The sequence below is a fragment of the Schistocerca americana genome, chromosome 3, assembly GCF_021461395.2.
Source record: "Schistocerca americana isolate TAMUIC-IGC-003095 chromosome 3, iqSchAmer2.1, whole genome shotgun sequence".
Taxonomy (NCBI): Eukaryota; Metazoa; Arthropoda; class Insecta; order Orthoptera; family Acrididae; genus Schistocerca; species Schistocerca americana.
The window spans coordinates 823,122,314-823,145,579 of record NC_060121.1 but is presented as its reverse complement, the minus strand read 5'-3'; positions in this window follow the sequence as shown (position 1 = coordinate 823,145,579).

Genomic DNA, 23,266 nt, shown 5'->3' with positions numbered 1-23,266 from the left:
ATAAGAACATAATATATTTTGTTTTGTTGAAAATTAATGATCCAAAGAAAGTCACAGGACAGCATCACTAAAAAGTATTTCACGGCTCTTTTCGTAGCAACATATTTTATCTCATATATTTGTTGTTACGCGAGCAGTAATAAAGCAAAGAGAGAGACGGCGACAATGCCTAGGAATGAAGGTACTAATTTGGGACTGATTAGTGTGTAATTATGGATACCATCTGCGAATAAACCTATAAATGGCTCACAGTGACCCTAAAATTCGACGAACACTACGAAACACACATTTTCTCAATATCTGTAACTCATTCACAGTGTTTTAGTGGGACTAGACTGCATACAAGCGTTCATTGGAAACCTTGAGAATGACCGTCCTCGCCATGCATAAAGTTTCGTGAACGGTAGCGCTTGGGCATCGTTGAACTAAATAGTGAAACAGTGCCACTTACCAGAGAAGGCTCGCGGCTCCGAATGTATCTCTAACATTGCATAAGAGGAAATTGTCAGGGCAGGCAAAAAGTAAATTTAAGTAACATTTTACATACGTCAAATTTATTTGGCGATTAGTTTCCAATCTAAAGGTAAGATCTGTCAAAGCAAAACTGTACGTCGCTCCAGGATAATACAATGCAGATGCCGGTAATACACTCCTGGAAACTGAAATAAGAACACCGTGAATTCATTGTCCCAGGAAGGGGAAACTTTATTGACACATTCCTGGGGTCAGATACATCACATGATCACACTGACAGAACCACAGGCACATAGACACAGGCAACAGAGCATGCACAATGTCGGCACTAGTACCGTGTATATCCACCTTTTGCAGCAATGCAGGCTGCTATTCTCCCATGGAGACGATCGTAGAGATGCTGGATGTAGTCCTCTAGAACGACTTGCCATGCCATTTCCACCTGGCGCCTCAGTTGGACCAGCGTTCGTGCTGGACGTGCAGACCGCGTGAGACGACGCTTCATCCAGTCCCAAACATGCTCATTGGGGGACAGATCCGGAGATCTTGCTGGCCAGGGTAGTTGACTATCACCTTCTAGAGCACGTTGGGTGGCACGGGATACATGCGGACGTGCATTGTCCTGTTGGAACAGCAAGTTCCCTTGCCGGTCTATGAATGGTAGAACGATGGGTTCGATGACGGTTTGGATGTACCGTGCACTATTCAGTGTCCCCTCGACGATCACCAGTGGTGTACGGCCAGTGTAGGAGATCGCTCCCCACACCATGATGCCGGGTGTTGGCCCTGTGTGCCTCGGTCGTATGCAGTGCTGATTGTGGCGCTCACCTGCACGGCGCCAAACACGCATACGACCATCATTAGCACCAAGGCAGAAGCGACTCTCATCGCTGAAGACGACACGTCTCCATTCGTCCCTCCATTCACGCCTGTCGCGACACCACTGGAGGCGGGCTGCACGATGTTGGGGCGTGAGCGGAAGACGGCCTAACAGTGTGCGGGACCGTAGCCCAGCTTCATGGAGACGGTTGCGAATGGTCCTCGCCGATACCCCAGGAGCAACAGTGTCCCTAATTTGCTGGGAAGTGGCGGTGCGGTCCCCTACGGCACTGCGTAGTATCCTACGGTCTTGGCGTGCATCCGTGCGTCGCTGCGGTCCGGTCCCTGGTCGACGGGCACGTGCACCTTCCGCCGACCACTGGCGACAACATCGATGTATTGTGGAGACCTCACGCCCCACGTGTTGAGCAGTTCGGCGGTACGTCCACCCGGCCTCCCGCATGCCCACTATACGCCCTCGCTCAAAGTCCGTCAACTGCACATACGGTTCACGTCCACGTTGTCGCGGCATGCTACCAGTGTTAAAGACTGCGATGAAGCTCCGTATGCCACGGCAAACTGGCTGACACTGACGGCGGCGGTGCACAAATGCTGCGCAGCTAGCGCCATTCGACGGCCAACACCGCGGTTCCTGGTGTGTCCACTGTGCCGTGCGTGTGATCATTGCTTGTACAGCCCTCTCGCAGTGTCCGGAGCAAGTATGGTGGGTCTGACACACCGGTGTCAATGTGTTCTTTTTTCCATTTCCGGGAGTGTATAAAAGGCAAAAGGCTTCTGAAGATTAATCACTGATATTACAGCCAACATATCCATTTATTTTATAAACGAATATTTGCATACCAGCTGTGGAAGCTGACCAAACTGAAAAGACTCACTGTTGGAATTCATTAGGATAATCACCACAATTAACGTTATGTTTACATTGCGTAAATTGTCTGTGTCTAAATCTGTACACCGCATGCCACCTAACGGTTTGTGGCGGTGGGTACCTGGTACACCACTATCGCTTCTCCTGTTTCCTATGCCAGTATTGTCTGGTGCGCGGGAATAATGATTGTTGGGAAACCTCCGTGTGAGCTCGAGCCTTGTAGTTCTTCTGCATGGTATATCTGTAGATATACAAAAGATGAAGAAATATATTTTTGACTCTTCTAGGCAACAAAACTCGCGGAAGCCTTAAATTAAATAACATTTGGCTGCAGAGTTGCGTAAGCAACAGCATTTAGTTTTGTCTTTCATCTTACGAGCATCTGTGGCTGGCTCTGAGCACTATGGGACTCAACTGCTGAGGTCATTAGTCCCCTAGAACTTAGAACTATTTGAACCTAACTAACCTAAGGACATCACACACATCTATGCCCGAGGCAGGATTCGAACCTACGACCGTAGCGGTCTTGCGGTTCCAGACTGCAGCGCCTTTAACCGCACGGCCACTTCGGCCTGCTACGAGCATCTGTGAATAAGTGAATATTATATGTGCATTCAACTGTGCTGGCACGTTCGATTAACTTATTCTAAGTGTTTGCCTATTTTAGAGCATTAATGCCATGAATGATCACCTTATAGTGTAGTGATAACCAGGACTGAAGAAGATGGTCTGGGACTGCACCTTTTGTGTACAGTTGCAGGGAGGAACGGGCACCGTCCAGAAATGAAAGCTGTTTTGACCACAGCCGACGGTTTTCGGGATGCTGTCCTAGACTGCGGTGACTCTGGTACAACTTAGACGAATGCTTTGGCATCTAAGGTGCCTGTATCGTCGCCTGGGATTCCTGCTGTCGCAGCACCTTCCGATTAACTCATCATGGTTAGTCGACATTCATCTGACGGTGATTTACGAAAAGTGACGTGGTCACAACTCTCTGAGGGGATGGCGAATGTTAGCAGTGGCCTCACGGCTGTCGCCTTACGGCTTAAAATAGGCAAGATGTATTGCTCGTGCCAGTTGTATGTCTGGGTCAACACGGGACACCTCGTGTATTGGGACTGGGCCTGATCTTGATGGAAGATCCCAAAAAGGGCAGAAAATAGGCTGCTAGTCATTGCGACCCCAAACTGTCGATGGGTGATGACACCCCTTACAGACAGTTGTCTGGGTCAGGTCCGAGATGCGGGAAGGCTCTACCAGCAGCAACTGACCACAATGGACATGCTCATATGGCTCATGTCGCAAAGAATGACTCTTGCCGGTTGGTTTCAGACGATCTCCTCATTTCCTGCATTGGTGAAGAATGCCAGCGTAGAAGGTGGAGTGAAAGCAAAGCCAGGGTGGTTCAAATGGCTCTGAGCACTATGCGACTTAACTTCTGAGGTCATCAGTCACCTAGAACATAGAACTAATTAAACCTAACTAGCCGGCCGGTGTGGCCGTGCGGTTAAGGGCGCTTCAGTCTGGAACCGCGTGACCGCTACGGTCGCAGGTTCGAATCCTGCCTCGGGCATGGATGTGCGTGATGTCGTTAGGTTTAAGTAGTTCTAAGTTCTAGGGGACTTATGACCACAGATGTTGAGTCTCATAGTGCTCAGAGCCATTTGAACCATTTTTGAAACCTAACTAACCTAAGGATATCACACACATCCCTGCCCGAGGCAGGATTCGAACCTGCGACCGTAGCGGTCACGCGGTTCCAGAGTGAAGCGCCAAGAACCGCACGGCCACACCGACCGGCCAAAGCCAGGGTTTTGCGCCATTATTCCTCGATACTATGGTCTGGAGCTGACTATTCTGTGATGTTCTTGATCGGGAAATTCTCGATATCCGCTGTCCGGAGTATAATTCTAGCTTCCCCTTTAAATGGGTATCGCCGCACACAGAAAGTTGTTACTGGAGTGCAAGAGTACCAGTGGCTTGAAACATATGGTTATTTTAGTAAATATAAAAACATCCACAAGATACTTTTTAATTTCAGACGTGGAGATTATCAGCCCTATTTATTAAATGGGGTACCATCCGTCACGCCACATCCAAGAAACAACATATTAACCGGGTATTAGTTAACCACTGAAGCGCCCATGGAAAGATAGAAAAACTGGCCACTTATAAACTGCAATAATTCCCATGTAGTACTAAGGATAAAATGGTGGCTGAAATTAGGTGTTAACAGCATGAAATTTTAAATTCCCTTCGGGACATGTATCTGGAAAATATGTTGAACGCTGGGGGTACTCTAAAGCAGTGTTATACCACACTGTCCAATCACAGTATTCTGACCACCACCTATATTCGAAATCAACGTCCAATGACCACTCAAAGACGGCAGGTGGTAGCACCAGCAGTGAAGGGTATATAAAGCGTGTCGGGGGAACTTGGAAAAATGGTGCAGTCGTTGTCGTAATGCAGTAACGGTGCGTTTTATATGACGTCCTAACGAGCATTGTCGTTACCTTTTTGGCCAAGAGTGGAAGCATTTCCGAAACAGCTAAGTTTTTAAACTGTTCACGTGGTGCTGTGATTGAACTATACTGTGGACGTCAAAATAGCACAATCCAAACGCTGCGCCAAGCCCACTGTCGTGTACCACGGGCCATAGATCACAGGGGTGAGCGACCCCGGTCAACATGCTTACAGGCGGAAAGACTTGAAACGGTTGAGCAACTGTCCGCCACGATGAGCCCGAAGTCTATCAATGGTGTCTCCTCAACGACCGTTCAGCGGATGTTGGAGCGTATAGGCTTTCTCAGTAGGCGTCTGGTTCCTGCACCATTGCGGCAGACGGCGTTTTCAAATGAATCGATCAGGCGGCGGTTTCAGATGAATCCAGTAGACTGATGGCTGCCAACGTTTATGGTGTGAAAAGTCCGAGAGTACAAATCCCGCAACACTCGTCATAAGGATCCAGGCTGTAGGCAATTCCCTGGGTGGTCTCAAGATTCTGGAGGCTCAAGAGATCAACACGAGTATGAATGTATCCTTGGGAACCAGGTATCCCCTACATGGAGATGTTTTTCCTCGGCACAGGTGGATCTACCACCAGATCAATGAAACGTGTTACACAGCTCACAGTGCTCATGCGTGGTTCAAAGAGCAACACGATGACTTTATTGTAATCCCCTAGACAGCAAACTCCCTGGATATAAGCTGAACTGAGAATCTGTGGGACGACCTCGATCGTACTGCTCACGACGTGGCTACCAGACGACAAACCTAGTGCAGCTGATCAAGGCTCTGGAGTTGGCAGGGCTCCAAATTCCTGTCGATGCCTTGCAGAACCTCATTTACACTCTTCCTGTGCATATCGCAACGCTCCACGCTCCAAAGGGTGGCTATTAAGCCTTTTGGCACGTGGTCACATTAATGTTGCTGAACAGTGTATAACACGATTGACTGGTGTTGTGTCTTAAGGACAAATGTCACCTTTCTCTTCTTCACTTGAAAGAGCTAATAACATATTTTCCTTTACTGGTAATTTTTGTAAGTGGACGATGAAAGGCGCGACCGACAACAGTTAGCAGTGGTTACCTCACTGTACAATCCATTACTGAACTTAACATTCATTTCAAACCGATATCACTACGCTCAATTTCAGCAATGTCTCATGTGCCATAGTGCAACGATAATCACTTGGCACTGGAAAGTGAAGACCATCAAAACGCTTCATTAATAACTAGCCTGAAAATATGTTAGCGACCGCAGCCTACCAACGCAAAATCACTAGAAGTAGAGTCCACCACTAGGGACACGGCACGCCACGAGCAATAAGCTTACAAAAACTATCACAAAATATAAGAAATATAGCAACGTGGCAAGATGTGGGACCCTCACTCATCGCAGGACCTGAAAAAAATAAATGTCACCTCGAAATTTATGGCAACACAAAGCTACAATGTGAAATTAATCAAGAAAGAAAGGCCCCAGAAGACAGGAAATAAACCGTGTAGCGTCGCAAGTTGTTCCAAGCGAACGTTTGTTTTTAGGACAGCTTACTGTATGTAACTTCAGGTGCTTACATCTAGCGACCTACCCGGGAGACACCCGTGCATCTGTCACTGTCTGCCGTGGAAAAGCTATTCAGTGTCTCTTACTGAACGCGTACATTCACCATCACCTATAAGAATGTAAGAAAAAAGAATAGTAGTTTTTGTGCAATCGGTTTCAAAATTTGCATACTGCACATTGTTATTAATAGGAAGGTGGTGTGAAAAACTCAGCTTTCAATGGGGCATATTTTCGGAGATAGAAAAATTTACTTTAAAGTTAGGAAAACTATACTTAAGAAAGGAAATTTATCTAGGAACATTTATGACGTGTTTTTGGTTGACAGATGAAGTATCCACTTGAAAAATTAGGATATAGAATTATTTAGTTGAAAATTAATTTAAAAATTTCAAATACCTTACAATTTTCGTAGTATGAAATCTAGAATAACTTCAGAAAGAACTTTTAAAATCAATATTTATTTTATTATGTGGTATGTGAGTCTGTGAGTAAATGAGAGTGTGTATGTGGGACATTCATCAAATTTCAATATTGCGTTATATACCGTCTTAAGTAACGTGCAAGAGTTAGACAAGCCTGTAGTAGGAAAATAATCCTAGGGGATTTACCCACTTTGCTGATGCCTTATATCTAGGTGTGATTGCTGTTGTAATAGAGCAGCCAGAAAGTCAGCTGGAGTAAAATGTGTAAGTAAAGAATACTTCTATAATGATTGTTTTTTCGTTTTCGTTTATTAAACATGACTATAATATTTGTATGGCAGATTGACGCAAATGAGTCTGTGTATAACTGGTGTGGACCAGTTTTGGCGCGAGTATTAGCACGAGCGAGTATTCTGATGGTCAGTCAGTATGCTTAGTCAACCAGAATTTAGACGGTCCCCACTTGTTACCAGATAGATATACTGGGAGTGAGGCTGGAAGAAGGAGGTCGCTCGCTAGCTTTCAATGCGGACTGTCATATCACTGGTGTCAGTAAAAATAATGTGTAGGATGAAGAATTACTTAGTGTTTGAGTTATTGGTGAGCTAAGTCGATAGCAGTTGTTGTTGAGGACTGCTTGGCGAAATTTCAGAGGTTTGACTAAATCTGTTTGGCAGATAGTCACGTGTGAAATATTGGCTTTCATAGAATCTGTGTGGCATGTTGCAGCATTCAATTACTGAGCATTTTTGGTGAGCAGTTTCTTTTTTAGAAATCCACAAGAAGGACCGAACTAAATCACGTCAGTGGTGAAATTAATGACTGTGAAAACGTTGTTTCATTTGGTTCGGATTTGGACAGATTTCTGGTTGCCATGCTTGTGAAATGTGTGTATGAATCGTTAACTAGAAGGAAACAGCCAATAGTTTAAATGTGGACTGAATATTACCTTTTCTTTGGTTTTCAAGGACAAAATAAACATTATTGTATAGAAATTTCGGAAATTATTTTTCAGAAGCCAATCCATTTTCTTACTGCCCGATAAAATTGGATGACAATATTTCTACAGAACTTTCTTTCATAACTAGAGTTGTGCGTGCTCAGAAATTGTAGAATTTAGGTGGTGTTTTTATCAGTGCTGCTTCTTTATTATCTTGTAAGTATCTACATTGCCGAGTGGAGGGACATTGAACAGACGCCGTTCTGAGGTGGGTGAATTATAATTTGCAGCCTACAGAGTTACGACGACGAATAGATATGAGAAAGTAAACCTCTACCCACCGCAATTGGTGCTTTATCGACCGATAAAGACATTAATCGATACCGAATGTGTACGGACTCTGAAAAAGCAGCAGTATTTGAATGGACTCCTAAAGTGTTCACACATCAGCGAAAAATAAAATTGTATGACAATATTCATGTGTACTAATGATTTGTAATTGGAGTGTAGCATCAAAGAACTCGAGGGCACAGTCACGAGTGAAGTGCACCACGCAGCGAGAACAACAGACGGTGCGCTGTAGCAGACGACGTTCCGACAACTGACGATCGACAGGCGCCGTGCTGCTGCAGTAAACAAACCGGACGAGTGGGAGCAGTCGGTAGCTGTTGCGGAAGCGGTGACCCGTATTCTGGACCAACGTGGGCAGAGCCTGGTGTAGATTTGGGGAATGTAAAAGATGGAAATGATTCCATGTTTGGTAATTTCAGTTTTGATGTGTCACAAGCATGCGTTAGTAATAGTTTTCCAGATTCACTGTATGTTAATTGTGGTACCGACAGTGAACAAATCATGATGGGTGACAAAGTTGAAAATATACCTGTAACTGTAAAATAAATACAGCAGGAACAAATGTCAGTGTCTTGTGAACCAAAAGATAGTGTTTCAGATATGTTTGCGTTCTCAATCATATGAAGGAGATGGGTTCACATATGAAATTTTCATTAAGTTGTGATATAGACACAAACATTAATAAAATGGGGTCTAATATCGACATTAAAATGAATAAAATTGGTAGCGACATAAAAACTTCCTTAAGTTCTGTAATAAATGAGTTATGTACTGAAGTTGATCAGGGGTTTAATATCTTGTCAATAGTAATCGAAGCTAGGATGGAAGATAAAATATCGAATTTCAGAGGTACTTGGAAAAATGATATGACTTGTTATAACATGAAATGTGAACTTAATCAGATAAAGCGAGTGTGTAACCAGGCTGTTGTAACAGTAAAAGATGATTTGACGGTTCAGATTAAGCAAGTTGCTGAGGATAGGCAACAATTGGAAGCGCAAGTAAATTAAGAACTAAATAAAGTTCATGTACAGGTTCAGAATATAGAAAAACACTGTAAGAATAGCCATGTTGCATTAGAAAGTCAAGTTAAACAGTGAAAGGATGTGTGTGCAAAGTTGGGTATGAGAGTGGCAAGTAAAATTACTAACATAGAAACTAATATCCAGTAATTCAATACCAATGTGAATGGGCAATTGTGTGAGCATGAGGGTAGGCTAACCCAAGTAGAGCAAAATGTTAACAACCATAGTGGCTGTGTAGAAACTAACAGTGTAGTAGAGTCATATGAAATTGCCTATGTAACACATCGCGTATTTTTTAGATTTGATCCTAGTAAAGATGTTCATCCAAAGAATTCTGGAGTGCTTTTTAGGATGTTTTGCCTAAATCTTGAAATAATAAACAAAAGATAGGAGTCATTACATCAGATTTTATGAGAGTGGCAAGAATTTGGGGAAACTTAGCCTCAGATAAATATGACCGATTAGTGGAGTTCAAACAGGCTTTTTCGATGAGTATTAGGGGAAAAGAAAACAAATGGAGGTTTTAAATAAATTTTGGTCAGGGGAAAAGTATGATCCAGAGAGAGGGGGCTGGAAACGATTTGTACAGAAATGCGTAACTACTTCGTCATATTTAAATGCAAAAGTAGAATCTGAGCAAATAAATATGGGGATAGAAAATAAGCTGCTATTGTGCTGGAGGAACAAAATAATTTCAGCTTCTAGAGATTATCTTGATAGATTTATTCACTATCTGGAAAGGGTGGAAAGTATTTTAAAGGAAGAACAAAATTCCAGGAGAGAATATAGGCCTCCAGTCAGACAGAATGATAATAGAGCTGAAGTTAATGTAATCAGAATCAGTGTCCAAAGAGATAATGGACACAGAGGTAGATTTAGAGGATGAGGAGGTACTAGTGGGAATAGGTTCAACGAACGGGTTCAGTACTACAACTGCCGTCAGCTGTCGGCTGATGACGTAACAGAGACGCGGTGCCCGCCTGATGACAGGAATCGTAGACATAATAATAACACCCGGCAGGAAAACTTTTAGCGGTTTGTGGTGAAGCTGGCGCTCGCAGACGAAAACATTAAAGGTTAAACCCGCTAGTGACAACCTTTTTAAGGAAGGCGCCTACAAAACAACATATTGCTAATAATAATTTAGCCACTAAGAGAGCAGAAGAGACTGACACGGAGAAACTAAAGCTATTTCCAGTAAATAACGTAGCATTATATGACAGAGGCAGTGCAAATAAAGATCATAAGGACCATAATGTTAATGAACAAGTAAATTTAAGTACAGATTCAGATCAGGAAATAGGGTGAATCAGCACTGCGAAACAGGTGAGAGGCTACCAATGAAATGTGGAATTAATGCGGGAATAAGGGTCGAGGAAGTTTTGATTAAATTAACTGAAGTAATTTCAGAAAGTGAGAATGGAGAATCGGAAGAAGGGGGAGAAGCAAGTGGTGAGGAAATTTCTGACAATACCTCGGAAGGGGTTGCAGAATCAGAGGAAAATTATGGTGAGAAGTTGGAGGAGTATTTTAAGTTGTCAATAGTGGACAGATGTGTGTAAGCTGCCACTACTAATAATAAGCAAAAGGAGGACCCAGTAAATGTAAGTATGATTTCCACAAGGGAGGTAGGATTCGACATAAGAGAGGTGGTGCACGATTTGTTAGAGGAGCCTAAGACTGTAATCAGGAAAGAGCGTGTAGGACAACCGATTATTGAAGTAATGATGTTTGAAGTAAAAGTTCCTTGACTACTTCATACCGGTTCGGAAGAGTGTGCAGTATCATAGAATATTGTAAATGGTCTCTCAAAGAATAAATAAATAGTTGTAATGCCAGTGAGTAGTCTAAACATTATTGTAGGTACTATAAAAACTAATAAAGTGGGTAAACAAGAAGTACTATTACCCATAACTCTATGTGGGGTAGCAGTAAAACAGAAGTTTCTAGTGATAAATGGACTCAGTGTGGAAATGTTGGTAGGTGCTCACTTCTTGCATAAATATGGAGGATGGGTATATTTTGGATCCAATGATGTAATTATAAGAATAAGCGGAAAACCTGTAGTTATTCCATTCACTGGAAAAATACAGAGTGTAAACGAAGAACAAAGTGGCATTCCAATACGACACTGCAGGGCGGCTACATTGACAGAAGGCTACAGTGAATGTGGAGAAAGAAAAGAAGTGGATCCTTCTGAGCTAGAGAGTGTTAGAATTAAGATCGAGGAGAAATTAGAGGAACTTACAGAATTAACTGAAATACAAAAGGACGATTTAAGACCAATTTTGATTTAACATTGTGACGTATTTTCAGATCAGCCTGGATTAGTTCGAAATTACGAATGCTATTTAACCTTGAAAGAAGATGCACATTTTTTTTCAAAAAACCATTTACCGTTCCAGAAGTGCATAAAGAAGCCGTTCCGAGACTTAACAGAAAATGCTCGATCGGGGATAATCGAAAAAGCTGTTAGTGTATACGATAACCCATTGGTTGTAGTACCTAAGAACGACAGCTCAATTAGGCTGGTTTTAGACGCTAGGGCGTTGAATAACATTGTTTTAGCAGAGAGTGACAGGCCATAAAGCATTGAAGAACTACTACAGAAGTTTAAAGGGGCTACATTTTTTACTTCTATGGATGTAACGTGTGGATACTGGAATCTACCTGTGGCTAAGGAATCCAGAAGGTATACAGCGTTCCTGTTTGAAGGACGACGTTTAGCAGTATAAGGTTGTGCCTTTTGGGTTGAATATCAGTGTTCGTGCATTTGTCAGTACAATGTCTCAGGTTTTAGATGTCAGTTATTGAGGTGAATTACTGTTTACATTAACAGCGTATTGATTCCGACTCCCACTTGTGAAGAGCACTGTTGGTTGTTGGACAATGTGTTAAATGCTATGAAAACGGGAGGGATGAAATTGAAGTTAGATAAGACAGAATTAGTCAAAAAAGACATTAAAATCCTGGAGCATAAACTGTAGAAAGCTGGGAAGTAATTATGCCCGATCCAAGTTAAATAAATGCTATTAGGGACTATGCAGCACCGACCACACGTAAGAAATTATAAGGAAAGTTCGATTTGTTTGATTTTATCGCAAATAGATGGCAGGACAATTATTTAATGATCCTTGTTCTAGGGAATTTTTGAAGAAAACCGTTCCCTATAAGTGGACCCCGGAATGTGAAACCGCTTTTCAAAAACTTACGGAAGCATTAATGAACATCCAGACTTTGAATCATCCTGACTTTTCAAAAACTTTTTCTTTAGGATCAGATGCCTGCGGTTACAGACTGGGGGTAGAACTGTTCCAGATTGAGATGGTTGGAAAATAACAGGTCCACAAAACGATCGCATTTGCTAGTCTGTCGTTACAACAAGAGGACAAAATCTACAGCATCTCTCAACTGGAAGCTTCAGCGGTTATTTTCGGTTTGCAAATGTTCGAGCAAAACCTGTTACGACATAAAGTGATCTTTTTACGGATCATAGTGCTGTAACTTATTTAAATACTTGTCAGCTCAAACGTGGTAGATTCAGGAGGTGGTCTATGTATTTGCAACAATTTAACTATGAGACGTAGTGTACAAAGGGAGCAGAAAACGTAGTGGCAGATGCGCTATCCAGAAGTGTAAAGCATAAAGAGCAGGGTGTGGATCCTGTAACTAACCGGTATTGTGATGAATTATTGATAGCAGTATTTCAACTACAGGAAGAGGGACTGATTAAACGCATCTGCAAGGAACTTAGACGAGAACAAAATCAGGATCATAATCACAAATTGCTGAAAAGTAGATCACCCCGATTTTTCAAAGCTAGCAGAATATTTCCAAGTTTACAAAGATATTCCTTTTAGGCGGAGAAAGAACACCAACGAGGATTGGCGTATTTGTTTTCCTGAAGAACGTGTGGATGTGTTAACTGATTTTGTACATAATAAATATGGGCATTATGGAGCCCGTAAATGCAGTGCCAAGCTAAGTGAAGTTGTAATATTGGACAACGTGTGGCGCAGAGTGCACAAGAGGCTGGAATACTGTGACAGGTGTCAAAAGATGCGAGCTAGTAACAGAACTACACAGGGACAGATGTACTCTGTGGACCCAAAAAAAAAAAAAAAATAGATTTAGCAGCAATAGATCTTTTCGGCCCACTACCAGTTTCAAGTAGAGGTTGTGAGTGTGTGTTCGAACTTGTGGATGGATTTACTAAATATGTGAAATTTTATCCGCTTAAGAGGGCTAACTCTAAGGTAATTGTAAGAAAATTAGAGAAAAACTATTTTGTCAACGCTGGTGTGCCAAAAGTTATTTTGTCAGATAGTTGTCCACAGTTTGCATCTAAGCGTTATGAAGAAAGTCTAAGAGAGAAAAACATGGAGGACAACAAAATTTCGGATTATTTTCCACAGGGAAACACGCGTGAAAGAATCATGAAAGAACTTAACCGCCTGTGTAGGACATACTATCAAAAGAAGCACACAGCATGGGCTAATTACTTGGGGTAATTAATGATTTAAAACACGAAGCCACAGGTTTTTCTCCAGTAGAATTAATGGAAGGGATTAGACCTAACAGCTTAGCAGAATTCCCTAAAATTACGGAATTCGCTATGGAAGAAATAAAGAAGGTAGCTCGTGCCTATATTAGAAAAAAGGCGTTGGAAAGAAAAAGGAGACATGATGCGAGAGCTATTCCAACGAGCTTTCAGACTGGTGATCTACTGTTAGAAAAGACTAAGGAAAAGTCTAAGAAACTTACGGCTGAAACTATGAAATTTACAGACGAGTATGTAGTGCCCTTTAGAGTTATAGAAAAACCACATGCAAACGCCTGTAGACCGGAATATGTGGAGTCACCTAAACCATTTGGATTAAGAAACATTATTGATTTAAAGAGATACATTCAGAAAGAGGTATAAAACTGTAGTAAGTACACGGGGTTACTAGCCTATTCTCCGTCCTGTCTTATTCCTCCAGGGTCGTCTGTCTTGCACGTTGCGGTTAGCGTCCGCAGAGTGTCCAGCTGATCTGTTTATTCCCTCAATTTTCGTTTACGTAAATCGGTCGCCTACCTGTCTCTTTAATTTATGCGTCTGTGCTTCACCCCCTTTGGGAGTGGGGATGGAATACTTTTCTATCTAGCCATTGCAATTCCTTGTATTGCCACTCAGCACTACCAACGGGTTACGGACCTGTTGGGTGATGTGAACAATGCAGCAACGGTGCTTCCTTCTTTTTCCTGGCGTGAGGATGAAGCAGAACCGATATCCAGCACTGTTTTTGGTTAAACCATTGACAGCGACTTGGATGGTCTTCTCATTCTTGTGCAGGCCCTTGAATGGACTCATAATGATACCGTCTGGTTACAGGCTTGTTGAGTATTGAGGCGACTGAGACGATGAAGAACCACAGTAACTGACTGGTGTTAGAGGTGTTTTGAGAGCCACAGTAATTGGCTAGTGATTTCAGTACTTTACTATAAGGACTTATTGTATTTTTCTCGAATATTGTATATGACAGGTACAGAGCCACAGAGGCTGTATGAGTTATGTTCAAATTTTCTATATAGATTTCTAGTATTCCTTGCCAATAATAATATCTTCCTTACGTAATATGTGTCCAATGTGAGGATTTTGCTAAAGCCACAGAAGCTAGCGAGATTACTTTTCAGTAATTTTATAAGGACTATTCATTAGTTTGGTATTCGTGTGTATAATATGTGGGTGAGATGTTCTTTCGGAACTACCAAAGCTGGCATGAGTAATTTTCAGTAATTTTATAAAAATGCTTTCCGTTTTTATGTCACGTTTGTGGGAGGTGTTGTACAACGGTTGAAGGTGGCCTGAATGATGTTCCGTATATTCAATAATCTTGTATTCCTTACGTCATGTATAATGGGGTTTTACATAGCCGCAGATGGTGGCAGAAGTAATTCTCAGTAAATTTAATGATGTTCTGTTTTTCTTGAGGTATGATAGTTCAAAACTTATGGATTTTAATTAATAACCAAACAAATTTGCTAAAGGAAAAATACCTAGAGAAAAATATTTGTGGAGTTTTGAATCAACAATATCTGTAACAGCAACTTACTTAATGATTAAAACAGATTTTGGAAAAAGAGTTCAGTGGTGGTACCAAATTTGGGTACTGCTGATTTTTTTGAGGGAAACAGTTACTTCACATTTTACTGAGACGATTAGTATTAAATTTAATTACTGTATATAAGATCACGAATTTTATCGGAAAATAAAGAGATGAGGGAAGTAAATTTAAAAAGAAGAACTGTAAATTATTGAAAAAAAATTTTCTTGGAGTTCTTTGCTTTTCAATTGAGAGCACCGATTTCTGACTAAAGTATATATGTGTGTTAGGTTAGGATGTAGATATTAAACATGGAATCTTAGACGTACTGCATTTTGCAGGTAAGAAAACACTTTCCAGAACCCGATACGAGGCTGAGAAATAACACCAATCTGTGACTCAGAGATGGATTATGTACCCCAGTGACGAGAACATAATGCTACCCGTATGTAAGTGTTGAACTAAAATTATCTGAACCCCAAAGTTTGGTGAAAAAAGTGTTAGGATCTATAAACGCCATTCTTACCGAGTATTATATATTTGAACTCCCTCTACAGTGTCGAAGCCATAGTGTGTTGAAATTTAATGGACACACCCCACACCATAATTTCTTAAAACAAAGAAAATATTTAAATAATTTCTAGTCATTAATTTGTTGATTCCGGTTTTGTGGGAAATGTTCAGTTAATTTTTTTTTTTGTTATTTTGGAAAAAGATGGAATTTTTCTGTTTGGAAAGGCTTTGTGCTATTCAGTCCCAGCCTTTGATATACGTGTAACTGTATATAATACTGTCATTTAGTTTAGATATTTGGTTAATTGGGGAAAAACAAAGTTTGATTAATTGTTTCGTGGTAATTCAAGATTCAACTTTTGGACACAGTAAGACCCATAAAATGTAATCAAAAGGAATTTTACTTTCTTAGAGGGCGTCTAGCGTCGCAAGTTGTTCCAAGCAAACGTTTGTTTTAGGATAGCATCCTGTATGGAACTTCGGGGGCTGACGTCTAGCGGCCTGCCTTGAAGACACACGTGCATCTGTCACTGTCTGCCGTGGGAAAGCTATTCAGCGTCTCTTACTGAACGAGCACATTCACCACCTATAAGAATCTAAATAAAGGATAGTAGTTTTTGTGCAGTCGCTTTCAAAATTTGTACACTGTACTTTGTTATTAATAGGAGGGTAGTGGGAAGATCTCAGCTTTCTAGCGAGCATGTTTTCGGAGATAGAAGAATTTACTTTAAAGTAAGAAAAAAAAACACTCAAGGAAGAAAATTCACTTAGGAACTTTTATGACGTGTTTTTGGTTGTCAATTGAAATACTCACCTGATTTATTAGGGTATAGAATTATTTAATAGAAATTTAATTTGAAAATATGAAATACCTTACAATTTTCGTAGTATGAAATCTAGAATAACTTCAGAAAGAACAGCTAAGACCAACATCTATTGTATAACGTATTATGTGAGCCTGTGAGTACATGAGAGTGTGTATGTGTGACATTCGTCAGATTTCAATATTTCATTATATACCTTCTTAAGTAACGTGCTAGAGTTAGACAAGCCTGTAATGGGAAATTAATCCTAGAGGATTTACCCACTTTGCTGATGCCTTATATCTAGGTGTGATTGCTGTTGTAATAGAGCAGCCAGAAAGTCCGCTGGAGTAATATGTGTAAGTAAAGAATACTTCCATAATGATTGTTCTTTCGTTATCGTTTATTAAACATTACTATAATATTTGTATGGCAGAATGACGCAAATGAGTCTGTGTATAACTGGTGCAGATCAGTTTTGGCGCGAGTATAGTCACGAGCGAGTATTCTGATGGTCAGTCAGTATGATCAGCCAATCAGAACCCACTTGTTACCTGATATATATATACTGTGATTGAGGCTGGAAGAAGAAAGTCGCTCACTAGCTTTCAATGCGGACGGTCATGTCACTGGTGCCAGTAAAAATAATGTGTAGGATGAAGAATTACTTAGTGTTCCAGTTATTGGTGAGCTAAGTCGATAGCGGTTTTTGTTGAGGACTGCTTGGCGAAATTTCAGAGGTTTCACTGAATCTGTTGGGCAGATAGTCGCATGTGAAATATTGGCTTTCATAGAATCTGCGTGGCATGTTTCAGTATTCAAGTACAGAGCATTTTTGGCAAGCAGTTTCTTTTTTAGAAATCCACAAGAAGGACCGAATGTAATAACTCAGGTTAGTGCTGCTTCTATATTATCTTGTATCTACATTGCCGAGTGGAGGGACATTGAACAGACGCCGTTCTGAGGTAGGTGAATTTGAATTTGCAGCCTGCAGAGTAGCAACGACGAAATGACACTAGTAATTAAACCTCGACCCGCCGCAGCCGTATTTGCGAGTGGTGTTTAATAAGGAATGCAACACATGTCATCTTGAAAGCGGGTCAGTTTTATTCAGGATTTTAATGCACTATATTATTCTCCACTCTTTTGTTTGCAAATCCCGCTACTGTCATGCTGCGTCGGAGTATAGGGCTTGCTGAATAAATACCCCCTCCATCATCGTCATATTGCTCCCTGCAGAGAGCATCCTTTGTTAGCCGAAACACATGGAAGTTAGAAGGTGCGAGGTCCAGGCTGTAGGGTGGATGAGGAAGAAGAGCCCAATAAAGTTTTGTGAGCTGCCCTCATGTGCGCAGACCCTTCTGAGGTCGTGCATTGTCATGGAAAAGGAGAAGTTAGTTCGCAGTTTTGTGGCGACCAACACGCTCAAGTTGTTTCTTCAGTTTCCTGAAGGCAGCGCAGTACACTTCAGAATTGATCAATGCGTCATGGTGGAGGACCTCAAACACAACAACCCCTTCAGAGGCCCAGAAGACCGTCTCCATGACTTTACCGGCTTAGTGTGTGGCTTGTAACAATTTCTTTGGAGAACAGGTAGTCCAGCGCTATCAAATGGATTGCCGTTTTGTTTCCAGTTCGAAGTGATGAACACATAATTCATCGCCTGTGACTATGCTTGTCAAAAAATGACCAGGATGAGCCTCAAAAGACGCAAGAAATTCCCTACAGATTGTCCCTCGTTGCTCTGTATGGTCTTCAGTTGAGCAGCGAAGCACCTAGGTGGCATACACCATTAAATATCTCAACGGATAGACAAGTGTCAGCACTACCGACACAGACGTCCAGTTGAGCAGCGACGTGTTTAATTGTGATCTGTTGATCACCTTGATTGAGAGTGTCCGCATTTTCCACCACTGAAAGTCACAGCTGTATGCAGGCCGCCGGCATATGGAAGATGGGACGGGTTTGTGCACCCTTGCTGCGACAATAACACACGCCTATCCCAAGGACCGCTCTTTTTCACAGGCAGGTCTCCGTAGACATTCTGCAAGGGCCTACGAATATCTGTGATGCTCTGATTTTCTGCTGAGAGAGTTTAAGGGACAGCCCTCTGCTTAGAACGCATCTGCTCGTAAAAGTACAGAATGTCAATCAAACATGCCAATGGGTCATATACACTACATGAAAACGTATGTTCAAAAAGTGAGAAGACTTGATATAAGAATAAAAAATCTTGAAAATGTGGTGTTCAAGATAGGTGTGAACAGAAAAAAGGCAAAAAAGGCCTTTAAAGAATACATTCATCACACAGAACTATAGCAATTAGTATGACGGTAACCATTGCATAATAGGCATGTTCGAGTGTAAAAATATTTAACCGTTTCTTCATAAACCAGCTGCATTATTCGACTTTTAAGAAATGTTGTTATTCATTTAATGTTAGTATCAAAATACTTGAAGATATATATGAAATTAATATGTTGTTGTTGTTGCTGTTGTTGTTGTTGTTGTGGTCTTCAGTCCTGAGACTGGTTTGATGCAGCTCTCCATGCTACCCTGTCCTGCGCAAGCTTCTTAATCTCCCAGTACTTACTGCAACCTACAGCCTTCTGAATCTGCTGAGTGTATTCAACTCTTGGTCTCCCTCTACGATTTTTACTCGCCACGCTGCCCTCCAACGCTAAATTTGAGATCCCATGATGCCTCAGAACATGTCATACTAACCGGTACCTTCTTTTTGTCAAGTGGCGCCAGGAACTCCACTTCTCCCCCGTTATGTTCAATACTTCATCATTAGTTATGTGATCTATCCATCTAATCTTCAGCATTCTTCTGTAGCACCACATTTCGAAAGCTTCTATTCTCTTCTTGCCCAAACTATTTATCGTCCATGTTTCACTTCCATACATGGCTACACTCCATACAAATACTTTCAGAAACGACTTCCTGACGCTTAAATCTATGCTCGATGTTAACAAATTTCTCTTTTTCAAAAACGCTTTCCTTGCCATTGCCAGTATACATTTTATATCTTATCTACTTTGACCATCATCAATTATTTTGGTCCCCAAATAGTAGAACTCCTTTACTGCTTGAAGTGTCTCATCTCCTAATCTAATTCCCTCAGCATTACCCGACCTAATTCGACTACATTCCATTATCCTCGTTTTGCTTTTGTTGATGTTCATCTTATGTCCTACTTTGAAGACACTGTACATTCCGTTCAACTGCTCTTCCAAGTCCTTTGCTGTCTCTGATAAAATTACAATGTCATCGGCAAACTTCAATGTTTTTACTTCTTCTCCATTGATTCTAATACCTACTCCAAATTTTTCTTTTGTTTCCTTTACTGCTTGCTCAATATACAGATTGAAAATCATTGGGGAGCGGCTACAACCCTGTCTCACTCCCTTCCCAACCACTGCTTCCCTATCATGCCCTCGACTAATAACTGCCATCTGGTTTCTGTACAAATTGTAAATACCCTTTCGCTCCCTGTAGTTTACCCCAGCCACCTTTAGAATTTGAAAGAGAGTACTCCCATCAACATTGTCAAAAGCTTTTTCTAAGTCTACAAATGCTAGAAACGAAGATTTGCCTTCCCTTAACTAAATTAATATACTCTTTAGTAATGGCATTTAAATGATTTATCACAGTAAAAACCGATAACCTCCAGGTCAGCACATTCTAGTCTATCTCGTCAACTCTAGTCTTCTTTTACAAAAATTTACTATGAACAAATGAATGTATGTCTCTCATGATGATAAACATCAACTTAATGCATAGCCACGTAGCTAGTGTTGTAAAAATACATTGCACTTCATTCACATAAATGATGACAGTAAGTGCAGAAATGAAGAAAAATCTAAAAGGGCACACAGTTTACGTAAGTAGACACATGCTTGTAGATATCAGTAATACGCTGATACAATAGTGCGGTAAGCCAAAATTTCACGAGTTTCAAAAGATTCCAAGCCGGGTCTACCTGCACTATTACAAGCAACGATAGCTACAGTAAGCCATCCGTTACCCAAACTGGAAGAAGAAGAAACTTTCATAATAGAAAAGTTTAACCTCGCGCCACAAAACAAAGTAGGTCCATTAAGAAGTACAAATTGAGCAGTTTTACCTACTGCCCTTACTTCGTTCTTTTTGCCCTTCGCGGAAGATGTCGAAGCACCAAGAGTGCCGTCCACATTTACAAGTGTTTTGTAAACAAGCAATCGTCGGCGCCAGGACTGATGCTATATAAGTAGCACACTGTCCTGCCAGCGCATTCACTCTTGTGTGAGTGAATAGCCACTGAGGCACTGCTTCTTACAATGGTTCGTAAACGCTGTTATCGTCGTCGCCGACGATTGCTTGTTTACAAAACACTTGTAAATGTGGACGGCACTCTTGGTGTTTCGACATCTTCCGCGAAGGGCAAAAAGAACGAAGTAAGGGGAGTAGGTAAAACTGCTCAATTTGTACTTCTTAATGGACCTACTTTGTTTTGTGGCGCGAGGTTAAACTTTTCTATTATGAAAGTTTCTTCTTCTTCCAGTTTGGGTAACGGATGGCTTACTGTAGCTATCGTTGCTTGTAATAGTGCACTATATGATCTTAATCACTTCCAGCACTCCCTGGTACTTTGCTTTGTAAACAACCTCACCGGCTCTTGGTTCATCACGCTCAAGTGAAGTCACGTGTCATGGAAAAGAAACCGATTCATACCGGCTGCAGTGAAGAAATTGAAGTACAGTCTGGCCTGCGCGGTGTAGATTGGCAGTTCCACTCACCCGAAGGGACAGCAACTGTTGAGGCCAACGGGAAGTGACGTCAGACTTGTCCCATAAGCCACTATTTCGCATGATCTCTGACAGTGCATCACTTGCAAGTAGAAACAAAAGGTATCGCTCTATCAAATAAACACAAAATTCATACTGTCCAAGTCGTCGAGCATGCAAATAATCACGCTCAATTAATGTAAAACGGTATCAAACCATGATTTTGTACAGTCAACAAAACTAGTACGTATTGTCACTCGTAAGAAAATACGCTCGTACACAAAACATATATGTAAACTAGTCCATCTACATCGACATGTACATGGTTACTCTGCAGTTTAAAATTAATTGCGTGGCAGAGGGTTCATCGAACCACCTTCAAGCTATTTCTCTGATGTTTCACTCTCTAACCACAAGGGAAAAACGAACACTTAAATCTTTTTGTGTCAGATCTGATATCTCTTATTTTATCATGACTATCGCTTTTCGCCATGAAGGTCTAAGCCAACAGCATATTTTCTCGTTCGGAGGAGAAAGTTGGTGATTGAGATTTAACGACAAGATTCTGACGCAACGAAAAACGCCTTTGTATTACTGACTGCCACCCTAATTCACTCATCATGTCCGTTGCACATTCTCCCCTGTTTCGTAATAATACAAAACGAGCTGCCTTTCTTTGAACATTTTCGACGTCCTCTTTCAGTCTCATCTGATTCGGATCTCACATCTCACAGCAGTATCACAGAAAAGGGCGGACAAGCGTGGTGTACGCAGTCTGTTTAGAAGATCTGTTGCATTTTCTCAGTGTTCTACCAATAAATCGCAGTCTTTGGTTTGCTTTACCCACAACATTATCTATGTGATCATTCCTCGTTATTCGTAATTGTAATCCCTAAGTATCTGGTTGAATTTATGGCCTTTAGATTTGTGTGATTTATAGTGTAACCGAAATTTAGTGGATTTCTTTTATTACTAATATGAATAACTTCACACTTTCAATTATTTAGAGTTGACTGTCACTTTTTGCGCCACAGAGATATCTTGTCTAATTAGTTTTCTAGTTGGTTTTTGATCATCTGCGGACTTCACAAGACGGTAAATGACAGCATCAGCTACAAACAATTTAAGAGGGCTGCTCAGATTGTCTCCTATGTCGGTTACGTACATCAGGAAGAGCAGAAGGCCTATAACACTTCCTTGGGGAACACCAGATATTGCTTCTCTTTCACTCGATGAGTTCCGTCAATTATTACGAACTGTTACCTACCTGATAGGAACTCACGATTCCAGTCGAACAACTGAGACGATACTCCTTGAACTTGATTAGAAAACGCTTGTGAGAAATGGTGTCGAAAGTCTTCAGGAAATGTAAAAATACTGAATTTGTTTGACAATCCTTGTCTGTAGTACTGATTACTTCATGAGAGTAGAGAGCCAGTTGTGTTTCAGAAGAACGACTTTTCCGTGCTATTAGTCAGTAAATTGTTTTCTTCGAGATAATTCATTATGTTCGAACTGAGAATATGTTGCACAATTCTATTGCAAATCGTCGTTGCTAATGCACAGTTCATTAATCAAATTACAGGGAGCATGCTCAGTCAGACTTTTGCTTTAAATCACTGGGTAAGATATTCAACGAGTTTGTCATGTCCTCATATAAACACGATTTCATTTCAACCACACAATTCATTTTCATTCTCCTTCATGCGTCAATGGTACACCTTAATGTTCTCCATATGATAAGGCCCATAACATTTTTCGTCCAATCCGACCGAATTCCGTAGCAGTGCTACTCGCTGCGTTTCTTGTGCTATCATTTCATTTCATGGTAGAAAATCAACAACTTCCTCGAAAAAACTGTTGAGCTACTTACCATGTAATATTGTGCAGGGTGGTAGAATGGTGCTTTCATCAGGCAAACAATTCATCGCATTCTCAATATTGGACAACTTTTTAATCTTGTTCTTGTGTTTCTATAAGTAGTATACTCAGAAGAGTCTTCCTAATTGTTTCACGCTAAACCCAGCAGTATCAGACGCTGGACAACATGTCGGCAAAGAATGAACTTCACATTTTCGAGTGAAACTGCATTTGTTACCAGAGAGTG